The following is a 19,730-nucleotide window of genomic DNA, read 5'->3' on the forward strand; positions in this document are numbered from 1 at the left end:
AGGGGGACGATGATACGGTTTTCATATTTTGTTCTCAAGAACTGGACTAAATCTGTCTACAGCTTCACTGGTCTTCCTGGTGACCTAGTCCATTTCTGACATCGCCGAGTTCACTCTCATAAAGCATGTTCTCCAGAAATTCTTGATTGTTCACACATTTTCATTGAGTAATGCTAATTTTTTGTGTATTTCAAAAGTACAGCAACACTTATTTCCATAATTCTTAATTTTGTATTGATAATTTGTTAATCTATTTTGTCATTTGTTTTTTGAGTTGAACACTCCTTATGAAACAGTATGTGGCCGCATCTACCCGTGATATTCTTACATCTTAGGTGATCCCTTAGCTGCCGGAAGTTATTGTTTCTATAACCTCTGATTTTTTTTATTGAATCATTTGTCTCTTCGTTGTGGAATTAGTGATATGGTACGCTAGTCTTTTGTATTGTCTCTCCTCCCATTGGTGGCGCCTTCCTCGCAGCCGTGAAGTTAACCAAACAAATGCTTGCCCTTGTAGAATATATCACCATCTATATGCATGCTGCCTATGTTGCAACCTGCTCTCCCACAAGACAGCACATATATCACTTATTGCTTATAGTCACTATTTCGCTTATAAATAAATAAATATGCGACATATTCAGACGATGAGTCACAATAACGTGGCTAAAGTAAGTTGACTTACTTTGTTGATAGAATCGACTTGAGAATGGTCCAGGACGGACCGAAACGTCGTCGTCCCTTCACCTTCTAGTGTGTGGTCTGGTCATCAATGCGACATATTCCAAGCCATATTTTTTTTCAAAGCACTAACCTTTCCCTCAGTTTTATTAAACAATATTTTATACAAAATTTGACAATATCCTGAGTTACTTTACAATTTATTTAAATATTTTAGTTTTGTTTTATTATTTTTATAAAACTGTAATATCAATATAGGAATTGGTTCAGTACTAATTGTAATATCTTAACATATTAAGAAGGTTAGGTTAGGTTGTGGTTTTCTATTCAGCTATTCAACCTCAAATATTCACAATAAATTAGTATGTCACATATGTACTTGTTCATAAGCAAGATATTGACTATAAGCAAGTGCGAGAACGGGTTGCTATGTTCATGTGTCAGAGAGAGAGAGAGAGAGAGAGAGAGAGAGAGAGAGAGAGAGAGAGAGAGAGAGAGAGAGAGAGAGAGAGAGAGAGAGAGAGAGAGAGACAGAGAGAGAGAGGGAGGGAGAGAGACAGAGAGAGAGAGAGAGAGAGAGAGAGAGAGAGAGAGAGAGAGAGAGAGAGAGAGAGAGAGAGAGAGAGAGAGAGAGAGAGAGAGAGAGAGAGAGAGAGGAAGGCAAGGGAGGGAGGCGGAGGCTGAGTATCCTGCTGGTGCCTACCCCTCCCATAAGAGCATCACCAGCACCCCCCACCACACACCCCACCCCGGCTGCATCACGGGAGAGCGCTCGAGAAGTTGCAGGTGAAGCAGCGTGGAAAATAACACCCTATTAACAACCCCCTCCACTCCCCCCCCCCTCCCCAACCTCTACCAAGGTCAACCCCACGTGTTTTGCTATCCTTATTTTTGTTCAGACGGTACAAGTCCAGAGTGAACTCCGTGCACAGCATCATGCTTCAGCAGTAGCAAACAATCATGTATATACGGAAAACTACGCATTAATGACTATGAATGTAAGTGAAGTCATACAATGATCTCACATCCAAATTAAATCATCCCTACATGCTTGGAATACAAGACTCGTGTAATACAAATATTCTTGTTAGTCATTATTATTGTTATTTAATCCAAATTAAAAAAATGGGTAAAGTCTGGATAGAACTCTCAAGCCATTACCGACTTAATAATGCTAATGATGGGAAAGCTAGTGAGCGGGTGTTAGCACTGAGGTACACGCCCTAGTGTGCGTATTTAAGTGACAACGTCTAAGAGACACATCACACAGTACCGCTCCTGTGCCAGGTAAGTCCACTACGGGCTCACCATAGCCCGTGCTACTTGCAACTTTGTGTTCCCAACAATAGACACACGCGGACAACAGGAGACATACGCTTGAGTGGCTGGCTACACAACGATGGGTGACGGTAGCCTACTTCAATAGGCTTATGTATAATTTTAGATGCCTATATTCCTTTTATCAAATAGTAACTAAGAAATATCGTGTTAAAACAACTGTATAGTTGTCATCCTAACTTCCTTCGTATTTTAAGATATAATAATAATAATATAAATTTGAAAACATTCCCAGGCGGTGACGTAATGCAGGACCAATATTATCTGATCATTGCAACACCAAACTGCGCATCATAATACCGGCTGCCACAAAATTAACTTCACATAAAAGAAGCTTAGAAGTGAACACTTTCTGAGTGGCCCGTTGTTGAGAATGTTTACTGACTCTCTTGCAAGTGTTTATCTACCAGCAGCAGCCAGGGGCGGGTGGCCATCCCTGACCCAACACATCTCACAAGACCCCTCCATCAGATAAGTACACACAAATTCCAGTCTCCCGAGATATACACACACACACACACACACACACACACACACACACACACACACACACACACACACACACACACACACACACACACACAAACACACACACACACACACACACACACGGAGCTTGCAACAACCAACAGTATTGGTTTGTGGTTGAAATTGAAATTGAAATAAGTTTATTGATATAAAATACACACAAAGGGATGAGGTAGCTCGAGCTATTCTCACCCCGTTCAGTACATCGTGTTAATACATACATACACACACATCACAAACAATAAACATATTACCAAACATTCTGAGAGATAAACATCTACATTTCCTCCTTTACACAAGTAAGGTTTGTGGTGAATTCTGGTGTGTTGGCAGTGTGCAGCGAGGCCAGAGACCACGCAAGCAGTCGGGCCACCTCCCAGGAATGACAGAACCGTTGGGGGCGCCCGTTTCAAACTGCCTCCTAACACGGTCACGTGCCCATGCAAACCCCAATATCTTGCAACATCAAAATATACATTTAAAAAACACAAAATTCTATTACACCAGGACTCATTGATACTGAAAAATGTTTTTGATTTCAAGCAGAACAGCATACTAGAAGAGGGAGATGAACCAGAAGTGGCACACGATGCATCAGTTGCATACAAGTTGCCGTGGAGGGGGTGGGGATGGGGGTGGGGATGGGGGGTTGAGGGGGGAGACTACCCGTCAACCATCCCCTCACTTCGCACCCGTCACACTGGCTATTTAAACCGTGTTATCGCCTCAACAGACTTCTATCCTGTCATTTATCCTCCTCCAGAGAAAGCTAATGTTAGATACCGATTATGCCATAGATATAAAACTGCTATATGAATGAAAACTATTTTGTCTACAATATATTCAATATGCCGAAAACACACAATGATTAATGCCATGCTACCCAAATACAACAATAATAATAGTAATGATGAAGGTGCAGGAAAGACCTAATGTATGTATAAATGTTTAAAAACAAAACAACAAAAATCGGATGTAACCCACATCCTTTCTCAAGGTACTGGATACAATGCTCTGTCAGAACAATGTTCTGCCAACAATACAATGTTCTAGCAGAACACCTTGAGAAAGAATGTGGGTTACATCCGAAAATTTGTATTTTGAATACATTTATACATATATTGAGTCTTCTCTTCACCTTCATTCAATCACTACGGCATTGTAGTACGTTTCTCAAAAATAATAATAATAATTAAAAATGGTAGTATCTTCTCACAGACTTAATAACATAGGACAGAAACCAACACTTGTGTATTTATGAAATTTATGTAAGGAATTTACACCAAGTCTTTCGCACTCTCCTGAGTGCTTTATCAAAGTCTGAGTGTGGTGATTAGGACCAGACTTTGAGATGTAAGTCTCGTCCTAATCACACACTCAGACCTTGATAAAGCACTCGGGAGAGTGCGAAAAAACTTGATATAAATTCCTTACATAAATTTCACAAATACACAAGTGTGGGTTTTTATCCTATGTTATTATGTCTGTGGGAAGACATTACCATTATTATTATTATTATTATTATTATTATTATTATTATTATTATTATTATTATTAAGAAACGTACTACAATGCCGAAGTGCTTGAATGAAGGCGAAAGACTCAATGTATATGGATAAATATATTAAAAATACAAATTTTAGGACGTAATTAATAATATTATTAATAAAATTAATAAATAATAATAATACTTATTATTATTTATTTATTTATTATTATTATTTTCCTGAGTTATGGGCCTCGGGACAAGTACTGGGAACCGGTTATCTTGAGGTTATCTTGAGATGTTTTCGGGGCTTTAGTGTCCCCGCGGCCCGGTCCTCGACCAGGCCTCCACCCCCAGGAAGCAGCCCGTGACAACTGACTAACACCCAGGTACCTATTTTACTGCTAGGTAACAGGGGCATAGAGTGAAAGAAACTCTGCCCATTGTTTCTCGCCGGCGGCCGAGATTGAACCCGGGACCACAGGATCACAAGCCCAGCGTGCTGTCCGCTCGACCGACCGGCTCCCGACCGGTTATGTTGCTCAGCGCCATATTTTCCGGAGAACACAATCTACCATTAGTGGCCAATTACTGCTGGGTGCTCAGGGGGCCAAGTGGTGATAATATGATCATTACTATTACTACATATATACAACTCACAAACACAAATATCTCTCATTAACAACTTTCGTGTACAGCAATTTATATATATATATATATATATATATATATATATATATATATATATATATATATATATATATATATATATATATATATAAATCCACAGCTGAAGACGCTACAGAAAATGGCACCAACATAAACACATTAATAATTGCCGAGAAACGCAACATATTTCATTTTCATGAATTATAAAGTCTATATTAATAAATGTGGTCTCTATATCCAGCAACATTCAGTTATAGTATGATAATTATAACATTGTAGATGAAAGCAAATTAAAAACTCCGTTTATACACACAAATAAATGGAGCCATGGCATTCCAAGGAACTCTAATCCTAATGAATGTATTTGCCAATCTGTACTTAATTAACTGAGTGTTTACGGAGCTATGCTCAAGAAAACGTGCGAGCTTATGTGTGTGTGTTCTAGTGTACGTTTTTAATCGCGATCAATAGTACTTCCAAGAACAGAAAAAAATAGGGAAAAATCCACAAATAATGTCAGTTAAAATAAGAAATATTTCCGGAGCAAAGGTTGATAACCTCAAAAGGGAACTTAACACTTTTCTGACAAAAAAAATTACCTGATTACCCGGGTTGTGATGATTATGTGAACTTACGAGTCGTAATCAGCAATAACCTTATTAATCAGACTATCATAAGAGAAGCCTAGTCGAAGTATGAGACAAACTCTTAACCGATCACAATGTAAAACCTGTTAGGTACGCAATTCTGCAGATTATTGTGGAATAATACAAGTATTGGACTTGGACAGGACACGGGTGATATCCTTAAAGTAAAGTCAGAGAAAGAAAGGCGAGAAAACAAAAAGTGGAAGCTGGAACACAAATAAATAAGAAATGTAAGGAAATACTGGTACCCTGTACGGGTGAACAAGTGGACTGCACTAGTGGAATGGACTGAAATCAGTCGTAGAAGCCATCTCCAGTCAAACCGGTAAACCAGGTTCGACAAAGAACATGAACGCCAGTAAAGTTAATAAACCACACACCAAGTACGAGGCTATTATACGCGGCACCCAAGCAGCTGGCCCTCTCGTCCCCTGAAGAGTAAGCCTCCTCGTCACCCTCTCGTCCACAAGAGTCCCTCCCTCTCCCCTTGCAGTTTCCTTCCCATGGAGTGTTCCTTCTGCAGGTTAGTTTCTATGCCATATGGATTAAAAACCCTGGATCAATACGGTATATCGAGCACAACACGTGAGTCAGGTGTGTTGGGGGAGTGGGGGGAAGGCAGCAGTAGCACTACTCACTCAAGCTTGGTGTTGCCTGATGAGTAAGGTGGGCTGAGTCAGAATCCAGCGCCACTCATACAGGTTTGGTGCTACCTCATGAGTCAGGTGGGATGAGAGAGAGAGAGAGAGAGAGAGAGAGAGAGAGAGAGAGAGAGAGAGAGAGAGAGAGAGAGAGAGAGAGAGAGAGAGAGAGAGAGAGAGAGAGAGAGAGTGAAGCCACCATCACTGACACTGTCGCTCGACACCTCAGTGCCTCAGTTCCAGTCTCATCCACAACACTCCTTCCCTTCCTCTACTAGACCCCAAAGGTATACATGAATAGACCCAAAAGGTATACATGAATAGACCCCCAAGGTATACATGAATAGACCCCCAATGTATACATGAATAGACCCCAAGGTATACATGAATAGACCCCCAAGGTATACATGAATAGACCCCCAAGGTATACATGAATAGACCCCCAAGGTATACATGAATAGACCCCCAAGGTATACATGAATAGACCCCCAAGGTATATATGAATAGACCCCCAAGGTATACATGAATAGACCCCCAAGGTATACATGAATAGACCCCCAAGGTATACATGAATGATGAAGCTGATCTTAACACACTCAATCCTCTTAGTTAAGCACAGTACTGTGATGCCGATAACATTAACGTGATTTGTCTTGTGAAGATTATATGTTATAATAATTATTTTATTCAATATAATGGCTATCCTTACCATTATTTCATATAAAACAATTATTTTCTTGATAAATTATAACTCAAATTAATAAATTTTACAAAAATATATATTATATTAAAACTCCTATGAATGATTATCCGAGAAAAAATACAATTAATAGTGACACGAATTAAAAGATTCACACAATCTGATCCGTGTTCCAATATTGTATTCTATTGGATCGATTATAACAAATATCATAGCGGATACAGAGGAAGTATGTTGACCAAACCACACACTAGAAGGTGAAGGGACGACGACGTTTCGGTCCGTCCTGGACCATTCTCAACGTTTCGGTCCGTTCTGGACCATTCTCAACGTTTCGGTCCGTCCTGGACCATTCTCAAGTCGATCGACTTGAGAATGGTCCAGGACGGACCGAAACGTCGTCATCCCTTCACCTTCCAGTGTGTGGTCTGGTCAACATACTTCAGCCACGTTATTGTGACTCATCGCCTGCAGAGGCAGTACTTTCCGAAACCTTAAAATTAGAATAGGTGAACACAGAAATTTCTCTTACAGAAACCCCGAGTTATTAAGTGAAACTACCTCATTAATTAAGTGAAACTAATTCATTAATTAGAAACTTTACAGTTAAGGTCATGACTTACATTCTGATGATTTTAAAATTATAGTCAGGTCTTTCAACAAAAATGATTAAAGAATTTGGGAAACTGTGCAATGGATTAATTAAACCTGGTCTAAATGGCTCTGGACTGCCTGTCGGGCTCAATTCACTGAAGTAGCCAGTTTTAAAAATAGTCTCCCATATTAGTCGAACATTTTGTCGCGCTTTCTAATTACGTCTAGATATTGCAGTCCCTTGTGTTTGGTTATTTTATAACATTCCTAATGCTAACTTAGCTATTTGTGCTTGTTTAAATAATCTGTTGAAGCAAACTATTGATGTTTATTGAATGTTGTATTTTATATTTTTGTTATATTTTATTATGCACCTTGAAGCAACATTGGGTCGTGTAAATATGTCGTATAGAGATTAGATTACAGTCTTGTAGAACCATTCGTGTGTGTGTGTGTATTCACTCATGGTCAGATGAGTCACTATAACATGTTGTTATTGTTAAAGATTCGCTACCTGGAACAAAAAGTTCCAAGTAGCACGGGCTATGGTGAGCCCGTAGCACTATAACACGTGGTAACTACCAGATATCCATCTTAAAATTTGCTATCATGATTTCTATTACTTAAGAGGTTGAAGATTAGGCGGGAGAGCAACATCAATATTAAAGCACAAAGTGTTACATCATTTTAGATAAAATTTGTGTTCTTATCAATGTTTTGGACTTGTTAGGGTTTTGTGGTGCTCCAGTATGTATATAATGGACCGCCATTCTTCCAGGTATCTTAAAGACATCTCATTTCTATTATGTTTTCTCACATTACAATAAAAAACAAATTGTTAACATATTGTAAAGAAATACTCATTTGATCTTAATCTTAAATAAAAACTAGTGTCCCAGAGGAGAGTGAACCCGCGTTGTAACGCAGTTAATTAACACAATATTATTAGGCTTTCAGTCTTTACTGACGATATATCTTCAAAATAGTTTTCTAAAACATCTTCTAAATGACACATTCAAGATTATTACAAGTTCAACAAAGAAGGAATGGAACGCGAGGAAAATATACATAATGCAAACAGAGGAAATTAAGGTATGTTAAGTAATTTTAAGTCCACTACGGACTCACCATAGCCCGTGCTACTTTGAACTTTTTTGTTCCAAGTAGCTGAATTTAAAATAACAATAGTTGAAGAGTTGAAGTAGTAGTAGTTGTAGTAGTAGTTGAAGAACGGGGAAAAACAGAATCCAACTGTCCTCTTTTTTTCAAATGAATAAACTATGAGTCCATATCAACCGTTAATTCTGGTTGGTGTTCAGGCAACCATGTGGGCGTAGTCCCAGGAGCCGTGGGCGTTGCCATGGTGACGGTCACGCGGGAATGTTTACGTGAAGCCTCGGTAGCTCGGCGGAGGACAACGGCCGCAATACACCTTCGTGTTCCGCTACAAAAATTGGGGCCCAATAACCGATGTGAAATAAGAAGGGAACTTTGAGTAAACATTATTTATGACAATACAAAACTAGTGAAATTAGTTTAAAGTACGATGTAGTTTAAAGTATGATGTAGAATTCAACCAAACGGCTTATTTTGACAATCAGCGCAGTCAACTCCAACCCGTTCTCGACTCAAGTCCATTACATCCAGCGGTCAGCCCGTCCTCCAAACAAAGACCCAAAAGTGATTCCATGCACCCGCCAAAACCCCCCTGTTTATGAATGGAAACGATTTACACACGACTCACAACTGTTGACGTTCGAACACTTCCGGAACAAGTGCTTCACTGACGAATTTTGTTCGAACCACAACGCTATAAATGCTTCACCCACGTACTACAAATACAAATAATCGCCAACAGAACCTAAACACCAAACCTAACCTATGCCTATATATGTACAATATGCTAATATACTATAATATTAATTTACATTTGAGAAAAGTTTCCGTTTTGAATGAACAGCATGTAAAAATTTATGAATACGTCTGTGGGGTCGACCGCTGGATGTAATGGACTTGAGTCGAGGACGGGTTCGGGACCCTAGCTCATTCATACCCAACGATCATACCATCCTTGCAGCACCCCTTCCCCCATCTTGCGACATCTTCCCCCCCCCCCCCCCCCATTTATCCTTCAAATAAAAGAGGAATGTATGAAGAAAAAACAATACAATAGTTAACTCACATAACCTTACCTGCACTATACTGTATAATACAAACACTACATGTTATAAGGCCACCAAGTTGCATTATATATCTTTGAATAATTTAAAATAAACATTTGAGAAGGAATAAAATGTAATAATTACTATGAAGCGAAGACTTCTGAAGATGATATGACCATTAATGACGGTGGTTATGTGTGGGTGGCCACGCCCATGTCTTATCTCTGGTTATCTAGGGCGTGGCGGGGCGGCGGTAAGAGGGAGTGGACAATGAAGAGTAGGAGGAGAGGAAGAGAAGGCAGGAAAAGAGAAGAACGAATTTTTAGAAGGCAAAATAAAGAGGACTTGAGTATGAACATCTTGAAAAGGACAGACGAACGTAAACGCGCACACATACATACATACATACATACATACATACATACATACATACATACATACATACATACATACATACATACATACATACATACATACATAAACATCCCAACACACACACATATAGCGGGAATATAGAGCCAGAGCTCAACCCCAGCAAGCACAATTAGGTGAGTACACACACACACACATACACACACAAAATAGTAATAACAGTTGATTGACAGTTGAGAGGCGGGCCGAAAGAGCAGAGCTCAACCCCCCCACAAGCACAACTAGGTGAATACACGGGGTCTCGCGGTTGAGTGGACAGCACTCGGGGGTTTTAGTCTTAAGGGCCCGGGTTCGATTCCAGGCTGAGGCGGAAACAAATGAACAGAGTTCCTTTCACCCTGATGTCCCTGTTCACCTAGCAATAAATAAGTACCTGGAAGTTATACAGCTGCAACGGGCTGCTTCCTGGGGATATGTGTGTGATAGAGAGAAATATATGTAGGAGGTATAATAGAGGAAAAATAGATTGGTTGGAAAGGCGGGTTCCAAGAGCTAATAATTCGAAGGCCAGATTCACGAAGCAGTTACGCAAGCACTTACGAACCTGTCCATCTTTTCTCAATCTTTGGCGGCTTTGTTTACAATTATTAAACAGTTAATGAGCTCGGAAGCACCAGGAGGCTGTTTATAACAGTAACAACAGTTGATTGGCAAGTTTTCATGCTTGTAAACTGTTTAATAAATGTTACCAAATCCGTCAAAAATTGAGGAAAGATGTACACGTTCGTAAGTGCTTGCGTAACTGCTTCGTGAATTAGGCTCCTATTCTGTAGACACAAATAGTAAACAGTAAAATAAATAGTAGATACACACATGTAGGAATTGCCAAGAGTCGCCGGACGAGCAACCAGCCTACGTTGAATAACCCTCTCAACCAATACGTCACTTATATGGTGTTGTGGTCCCCAACTTACAAAATACTAAAAAAACAAAAAGCGACTTACAAATATCCACAATTGTCTTTGCATCACTTTGCTGGCTTAGGTTACTTGGGTGCCTTACGTCTCTGGCTTGTCTAAGACTATTTTTTCCACGTTGTGGCAAACCAAGAGAACAGACAGGCTGCGCTGGCTGACACAGACACCTATTGGGGAAATCTGGGGGCACCTGTAGCGTGGGGGGAGGTCCCATTGGGTGGGGAGGACACACCCACGCATGCGCACGCACGCGCGTCACACTGGATCGACGCTGTAACTAGTCTGCACTAAATTACAGTACGACAATGTCACGCTTTGATGGTAACATGTCTTAATCTTATGACCGAACTATTACAATCTTTATCGTGAAGGACATGAGTGAACTGACGAGACGTGGTAACACAGCACCACCTGTCACACGTGGTAACACAGCACCACCTGCCAGACATGGTAACACAGCACCACCTGCCAGACATAGTAACACAACACCACCTGCCAGACATGGTAACACAGCACCACCTGCCAGACATGGTAACACAGCACCACCTGCCAGACATGGTAACACAGCACCACCTGTCACACGTGGTAACACAGCACCACCTGCCAGACATAGTAACACAACACCACCTGCCAGACATGGTAACACAGCACCACCTGCCAGACATGGTAACACAGCACCACCTGCCAGACATGGTAACACAGCACCACCTGCCAGACATAGTAACACAGCACCACCTGCCAGACATGGTAACACAGCACCACCTGCCAGACGTGGTAACACAACACCACCTGCCAGACGTGGTAACACAACACCACCTGCCAGATGCGGTGTTTATAGAAAAAAAAGTGAGAGGATGAAGGAAAGAGAGACAAAGCCCGAGGGCTGCCAGCTTCCTGTGTCGGGCTGGTAGTGGGGGAAGAGGAGGCTGGTCGACACCTCCTCCTCCTCATCTCTGACACGGGAGAGCAACAGCATCAACTACCTCCTAACACCTTGTAAACAACAAACATTTGAATACATTTAACCATGTCTCTCTCAGAGGCGGAAGTATGTGACAAGTGCTGTATCAGTGGATTGCGTTAAGAGGGTCGGACTAGACAATACTCGGGACACCACTATAGACAAAGTCCTCTAAACCGATGGTAAAAGTTCCCACATATATGAGGTTTAGCTTCAGCCGACTGGAATGACCCGGTGCAACTAGAAGCCAATGGTCGGAAGTTGTTTTATCATCATCTTCAGCTTACAGCCCCGCTCCTGTGCCAGGTAAGCACAGGAGCGGGGCTCACCATAGCCCGTGCTACTTGGAACTTTTTATTCCCAGTAGCTGAATCTAACACAACATCCTTTACCAATCCAACAGGTTTGGATTGGTAAACACATCCAACAGGTTTTACGATAACCTGTGGCAGAGTGTAGACAAGATCCAGAGGGGTGACAGAGGGGGTCCAGAGGGATGACAGAGGGGTGACAGAGACGATGTCAGGCACTTGGCCAAAGGACACTTGCTTCCAGAACGATGATGGGGAAGCGAGTTCTGCTCTGGACCTTGCCAGAAGAAATCGACAAGCCACGGGGACAACTTGCCAACTTATCCGTCTAAATGACAGACACTGTCTTCCATTGTACCGCCCGTAGGGCAGTCGAGTGTACGATGCGATCTAACCAAAAGAACAGGAGACACACACTAAGATTTGCGTTGCCAATTGGTTAACCCTCTTATCCTGTTGCACGTCGAGGCATTGTATCCGCCGGCTTGGCTCTTCCTGTTGAAGTGTTCCACCCAATTTTATGAACATTATCCAAAAATTTGATAAATATTTGATTTATTTGACGACAGTGACATTACGATGCTGTCATAAATGTCATCAATGACTCGACCACCTTCCCACACCCGAAACTTTATACTCTAGAGGAAGTAACCATCACTTGGCGAAACTCCAGGGGCCAGATTCACGAAGCAGTTTCGCCAGCACTTACGAACCTGTACATCTTTTCTCAATCTTTGGCAGCTTTGTTTACAATTATTAAACAGTTAATGAGCTCCGAAGCACCAGGAGGCTGTTTATAACAATAACAACAGTTGATTGGGAAATTTTCATGTTTATAAACTGTTTAATAAATGTAACCAAAGCCGTCAAAGATGGAGAAAAGATGTACACGTTCGTAAGTGCTTACGTAACTGCTTCGTGAATCTGGCCCCTGGCTACCCAACAGTGATAATCAGAGGAACCTCAGATCAATTTGTCATACGGGACCGCCGCCGCCAGCCAGGTCCCTAGGTGGTGGTGGTGGCTGTAGGGAGGAGGAGGGCTGTGTGCGTGTAGTAATGACGGCTTTGTCCTCTACACACGCACGCCGCAGGCACAACACGAACATATCAACAGCTACTATACATGAACAAATCCCAACCCGTCCTCGACTTGTAAGTCCATTCCATCCAGCGGTCGACCCCACAGACGCATTCATAAATTTTTACATGCTGTTCATTCAAAACGGGAATTTTCTCAAGTATAAATTAATATTATAATATATTAGCATATTGTGCATATATAGGCATAGGTTAGGTTAGGTTAGGTGTTTAGGTTCTGTTGGCGATTATTTGTATTTGTAGTACGTGGGTGAAGCATTTATAGCGTTGTGGTTCGAACAAAATTCGTCAGTGAAGCACTTGTTCCGGAAGTGTTCGAACGTCATCAGTTGTGAGTCGTGTGTAAACCGTTTTTCATTCATAAACAGGGGGGTTTGGCGGGTGCATGGAATCACTTTTGGATCTTTGTTTGGAGGACGGGCTGGTTTATAGCGTTGTGGTTCGAACAAAATTCGTCAGTGAAGCACTTGTTCCGGAAGTGTTCGAACGAAATTAGTTGTGAGTCGTGTGTAAACCGTTTTTCATTCATAAACAGCTGGGGTTTGGCGGGTGCATGGAATCACTTTTGGATCTTTGTGTGGAGGACGGGCTGCGGGTTGCAGCTGTGAATCATGAGTAAACTGTTTTCATTCATAAGGAAGGAAGGAAGGAAGGAAGGAAGGAAGGAAGGAAGGAAGGAAGGAAGGAAGGAAGGAAGGAAGGAAGGAAGGAAGGAACTATCAGGGTAAAGCGCCAAGGCATTACGATTATATAGCACTGGGAAGGGGTCAGGATAAGGATTTGGGATGGAACGGTGGGGAAGGGAATGGTGCCCAACCACTTGGACGTTTCATTCATAAACGAAAGGGAGTTGGGTGGTAGTAGGCGGGTAGATCAACAAGCATTTGGCCACTGTTTATGAGGACGGGCTGCTGTCCAAGCAAGAGCTTACACTCACCCCCCCCCTCCCCACACTCAACTAACCAGGCCACACACTGGGACAATGAATGGTCTCTGCCACGAGTCATTTACCGCAGACAGACAGACAGACAGACAGACAGACAGACAGACAGACAGACAGACAGACAGACAGACAGACAGACAGACAGACAGACAGACAGACAGTCGGGGCCGGCAACGCCAGACCTCGCCTTCACACTCACGCGCCATGTATGCTGTGTCAAGCTCTATTCTTACTAACGCTCTAATAGGTGGATACGTTAATAGTACATTTGTACTATCAACACTTAGCAATGAATATATAGAATGGATATAAATTCACTTGAACGTGTCCAGCGTAGGATGAATAAGTTAATTCCCCAAATTAGAAATCTTTTCATATGAAGAAAGATTAACAAAGCTTAAGTTGCATTCACTGGAAAGGCGAAGAGTTAGGGGTGACATGATAGAGGTGTTGATAGTACATTTGTTCTATCAACACATTTATTGCTAAGTTATTAACAATCCATCAATTGCTAACAATAAATCACAATTCATTTTTTTTAACAGTACACCAATTAGAAAATCACTAGGGCTGTGAGGTGGGCGCGATCCTGCGACCCAGGCATTGCCAAGCCGCGTACTCTACCACTAGACCACCACTGACTTGTGAAGTTATATAACCTAATTTCAACTGAAATCACAGGAAGTCTAGAGGTCCCTACTGAAGCCACTCCAAGTGTTCACCAATCACCCGCAAGCACTCGGGTGGAAGAACAGAATACACTCTACGCCCCAACTTCACAAACACACAGAAATTACATTAAAATGATATATATATATATATATATATATATATATAAGTATAGAGAACTGGATCACCACTACAATTTTGTCTCCATTGCTTCTGAGACACTCGGCGCCTGGGGTAAAAGTGCTACCAGTTTTTTGAAGGAACTGGGTTCTAGGCTCATTGAAACAACAAGGGACCCAAGAGCTGCAAGCTTTCTTTTCCAGCGCCTCAGTGTGGCGATACAGAGGGGAAATGCGCACTGCATCCAGGGTTCCTGCCCGCCATCTGAGGAGCTGGAGGAACTCGACAACCTATGATAACCATCTTTGTAACCCATATGTAACTCCTTTTTTGTAACAAAGTTCAAATAAAGTAAATATATATGTGTACATACAAAAGAATGGGGGTGGTAGGAGAAGATAATATTAGTGTTCAGTGAGAAACCACAAGGTCTCCTCTGAATACTTTTTATTTTCTTCTCCGAGGCTATGGGTCCCCACATTGGCACCAGAGGTGGTACCCTCACAAAATTTATATATATATATATATATATATATATATATATATATATATATATATATATATATATATATATATATATATATATATATATATAACGTATACCTATATACATACACATACATATTTAATCACCCACACAAATACACACATCAATAACTCAGTTATGTGTCTGCAATACTCACAAGAAAAGTCATTTCGGACAAAAGTACATCCATGGCTAAGTTATTAACTTCGGACAAAATCAACAGGTAACTGTTGATGTACTGCTAATGACTTAACTGTTGATGAACCGTTGTTGGCTTAAGTCATTAATAGTACATCACTAGTTAACTGTTGATGTACTATTAATGTATCTATGTGTTAATGTACTGCTGTACACAGTACATTTAACTGTTGATGTACTGCTAATGACTAAGTTGATGTACGTCACCGGCAAACTTATGAACGACAAGGGTCCCTGGCGGCAACACAACCAAGATATTAATGCATGAAGGTCACACACAGTACAGCCCAGGGAGCATCTTGATGAAGCAGTAATGACTGAACACATTAATGGTTCAGGCCGTGACAGGCAGAGTAAACGGATTAGTCTGAGTCAGAGAAGGAAAAAAACGTGTATAAACACACACACAAAGTGAGAGAGAGAGAGAGAGAGAGAGTGAGAGAGAGAGAGAGAGTGAGAGAGAGAGAGAGAGAGAGAGAGAGAGAGAGAGAGAGAGAGAGAGAGAGAGAGAGAGAGAGAGAGAGAGAGAGAGAGAGAGAGAGAGAGAGAGAGAGAGTGAGAGAGTGAGAGAGACCTGTAGCCAGAGTAGGACACGAGTTACCAGCATATCCTTACTTGACGCTAATTGCTGGCGGCTGTTTGGGAGAGGGATTTGTTGTACTCATTCTCCACACAGCCCACACAACATTGGCCCTCACCAGCTGCAGCTGACAACATTGGCCCTCACCAGCTGCAGCTGACAGCAACACTACTCACCAGCTGCAGCTGACAGCAACACTACTCACCAGCTGCAGCTGACAGCAACACTACTCACCAGCTGCAGCTGACAGCAACACTACTCACCAGCTGCAGCTGACCACAGCAACACTACTCACCAGCTGCAGCTGACCACAGCAACACTACTCACCAGCTGCAGCTGACAACAACACTACTCACCAGCTGCAGCTGACAGCAAACAGCAACACAACACACCAGCTGCAGCTGACAGCAACACTACTCACCAGGTATAGAAAGCAGCAGCGGCAACAATTCTGACGTTCTTGTAACACCTGGAAAAACAAAAAAGTAAGAAATAAAGTCATGCCAACATTTCTCTCCTTAATAAGCGTCAACAAATCTTATTAATAATAACTTGGTCCAAAATCCCCCCCCCCCAACATCGCGCTAATGGATTCCATTATAAAATGTTTAGAAATAGTCAAAACGTTTTAGAATCAAATAGATTTTAAATTAAAGTTGCTTGTAAAATGTTTTGTTTTCGGTTAAAAAATAATCTGAAATGGCACATTTCAGATTAAAATAAATATTGTAAATAAATATTGTAAATAAACTGTAAATATTTCTTGAGGACTCATATGATACGTCTTGTGAATAACATTATTAACACATATTTTCCAGGAGTTACCCTTGGTAGCCAGCCTGGGTGATGACCCCCCCCCCCACCCCCAACCACTCCTACACACGCAAACCTACCAAAGTGAGTACCCACAGAGTGTAAGTACTCACAACAAAGCGAGTACCTACCTAATCAATGTCCCATACATCCCTACACTCACCCCTCCATCCTCTCCTTAAACATACATTAGCAACAAAATCAGTATCAGAGTTAAGTGAGCTTAGCTATCTCCCCGACCTAGAGGAGAGAAGGAACAGAAGGAGATATAATCACAACATACGAGATCCCGAGGGAAATAAACGAGGTGGACAAGGACAGCCTCTTTAAAATCAAGAGAAAGTAAAGCAAGAAGGAATAGGCGGAAACTGGAAACGCAAATTGATCGAATAACTGTAAACAAGAACTAGTACCCCCTGCACGGGTGGTGGAATACACTGAAATACAGGTAGTGTAAGCCACCTCCGTCCACAACATTGAAGCCATATCCTCCAACAAATTCAAACGTCACAATAGTTAAATTATAATGTAACAAGAGCAACGAGGCTAGCAGGCGGGGGTCGAGGGGGGCGTAAAGAGCTAGAACTCTATATGAGCTCAACCTTCCTAAACCAGCCAACTGGTTGGCTGGTTGAGGAAGGTGAGAAAGGTTGGACAGCTCACTTCCTGGCTGTCACTGATGGCAAGCACTACTAGATACGTCAACACCTCCACACACACACACACACACCAGGCCAACTGACCCACAATAATGTAAACAATGACCTTAGCCCTGAGCATCCTGCTATATAAAAACTCGCTTCATGCTAGTCCTTATTAAGCAAACCCCCATTGTTTTTTGTTTTGTTTTGGGAAGACCAGAACTGGACATTACTGCAGCATCTCCCTCATTTGTTCACACGCTTGTTTTACTCGTGCACAAATGTTGCGGAGGCCGTCTGCAGCTTGCGTCCTCTTAAGTGGGGCAGTCAATGTCTTGGGAGGAGTTGAAGTGAGGCCCCAGAGGCTGGCAGCACGTAGGCGGTTCTCTCACCCACTTAAGAGATTCATCTTGTGTCACCCACTTGTGAGACGAGGGCGGGGAAGTGGGAGGGGGAGCCTTAGGTGGGTAGGAAGGAAGGGAGAGGGGAAAAGAATGTAGGATGTGGAAGGGGAAGTGGAAGGTATATGAGGAAGGTAACGGAATCTGTGTTGGGTGGGAGAACGAAGAAGAAGATCGGTGGTAAGTAAAAGTTATTTTGAGAAAAAAATGGAGATGAGAGGTTAAGGACTGAAAAGGAGGAACTGAAGCCAACAGCAAAACACACACACACACACACACACACACACACACACACACACACACACACACACACACACACACACACACACACACACACACACACACACACTCAAACACACACACACACACACACACACACTCAAACACACACACACACACACACACACACACACACACACTCAAACACACACACACACACACACACACACACACACACACACACACACACACACACACACACACACACACACACACACACACACACACACACACACACACACACATGGTGTAAATGGAATGCATTAGGCAGAGATGTGGTGGAGGCTGACTCCATACACAGTTTCAAGTGTAAATATGATAGAGCCCAGTAGGCTCAGGAATCTCTACACCAGCTGATTGACAGTTGAGAGGCGGGACCAAAGAGCCAAAGCTCAACCCACGTAAGCACAAATAGGTGAGTACAAATAGGTGAGTACACACACACACACACACACACACACACACACACACACACACACACAGGAGGAGGTGGGACCAAAGAGCCAGTGCTCAACTACAGCAAGCACAACTAGGTAAGTACACACACTTTACGACCCCAGCATGGAGCCCGTTCCTTGTCAAGCACAAGACGAAGCTGGAAAAAGTTCAGAGGTATGCCACTAGGCCAGTACCCAGAACTAAGAGGCATGAGTTATGAGGAAAGGCTGCCTGAACTGCACCTCACGTCGCTGGAAGACAGAAGAGCTCGGGGATGCATGATCACCACATACAAAACTCTCAGGGGAATTGACAGGGTGGACAAGGATGGACTATTTAACACCGGTGGTACACGCTCAAAGGGACACAGGTAGTAGCTGAGTACCCAAATGAGCCACAGAGACGTTAGAAAGGACTTTTTCAGTATGCCCTGTTAACCTGTGCCCTCTTTTTCAGTATGTCCTGTATGCGTCTCAGAGTAGTTAGTGCATGGAATGCATTAGGCAGTGATGTGGTGGAGGCTGCTTCCATACACAGTTTCAAATGTAGATATGATAGAGCCCAGTAGGCTCAGGAATCTGTACACCAGTTGATTGACAGGTGAGAGACGGGTCCAAAGAGCCAAAGCTCAACCCCCACAAGCACAACTAGGTAAGTACACCTCGTCTCCTTACACAAGAAAGAGAGAAATGCAGGAGCCGCTGAACTACAGACCAGTGTGGGTGACATGCATTCCTTGCATGATACTGGAGAGAGTCACATTAAGGAGACGACTCGTGCAGCATTTAGAAAACAATTTTATAGTCTCTAGGAACCAACAAGTTTTCAGTGACGTTAGATCATGTCTAACGAATGTATTCAAATTCTATGACCAAGTGACTGATACAACAAGAGCAAGAAGGTTGGGCTATGTATTCCTCGAGGGGCAGAAATTGTTCTATTCCGTCCCGCCCAG

The 19,730-nt window shown here is 42.2% G+C and overlaps 1 long non-coding RNA gene across 1 annotated transcript in view; it reads right to left on the bottom strand.

Moving 5' to 3' along the window:
- The window catches only part of LOC138351912 (uncharacterized), a 146,123-nt gene that overhangs the window by 20,656 nt on the left and 105,737 nt on the right, over positions 1 to 19,730 (bottom strand). Inside the window, exon 3 of the long non-coding RNA XR_011222672.1 lies at positions 16,625 to 16,672. This is a non-coding gene — a long non-coding RNA (uncharacterized lncRNA). The remainder of the gene's footprint in view (positions 1 to 16,624; positions 16,673 to 19,730) is intronic.

The sequence above is a fragment of the Procambarus clarkii genome, chromosome 51, assembly GCF_040958095.1.
Source record: "Procambarus clarkii isolate CNS0578487 chromosome 51, FALCON_Pclarkii_2.0, whole genome shotgun sequence".
Lineage (NCBI taxonomy): Eukaryota > Metazoa > Arthropoda > Malacostraca > Decapoda > Cambaridae > Procambarus > Procambarus clarkii.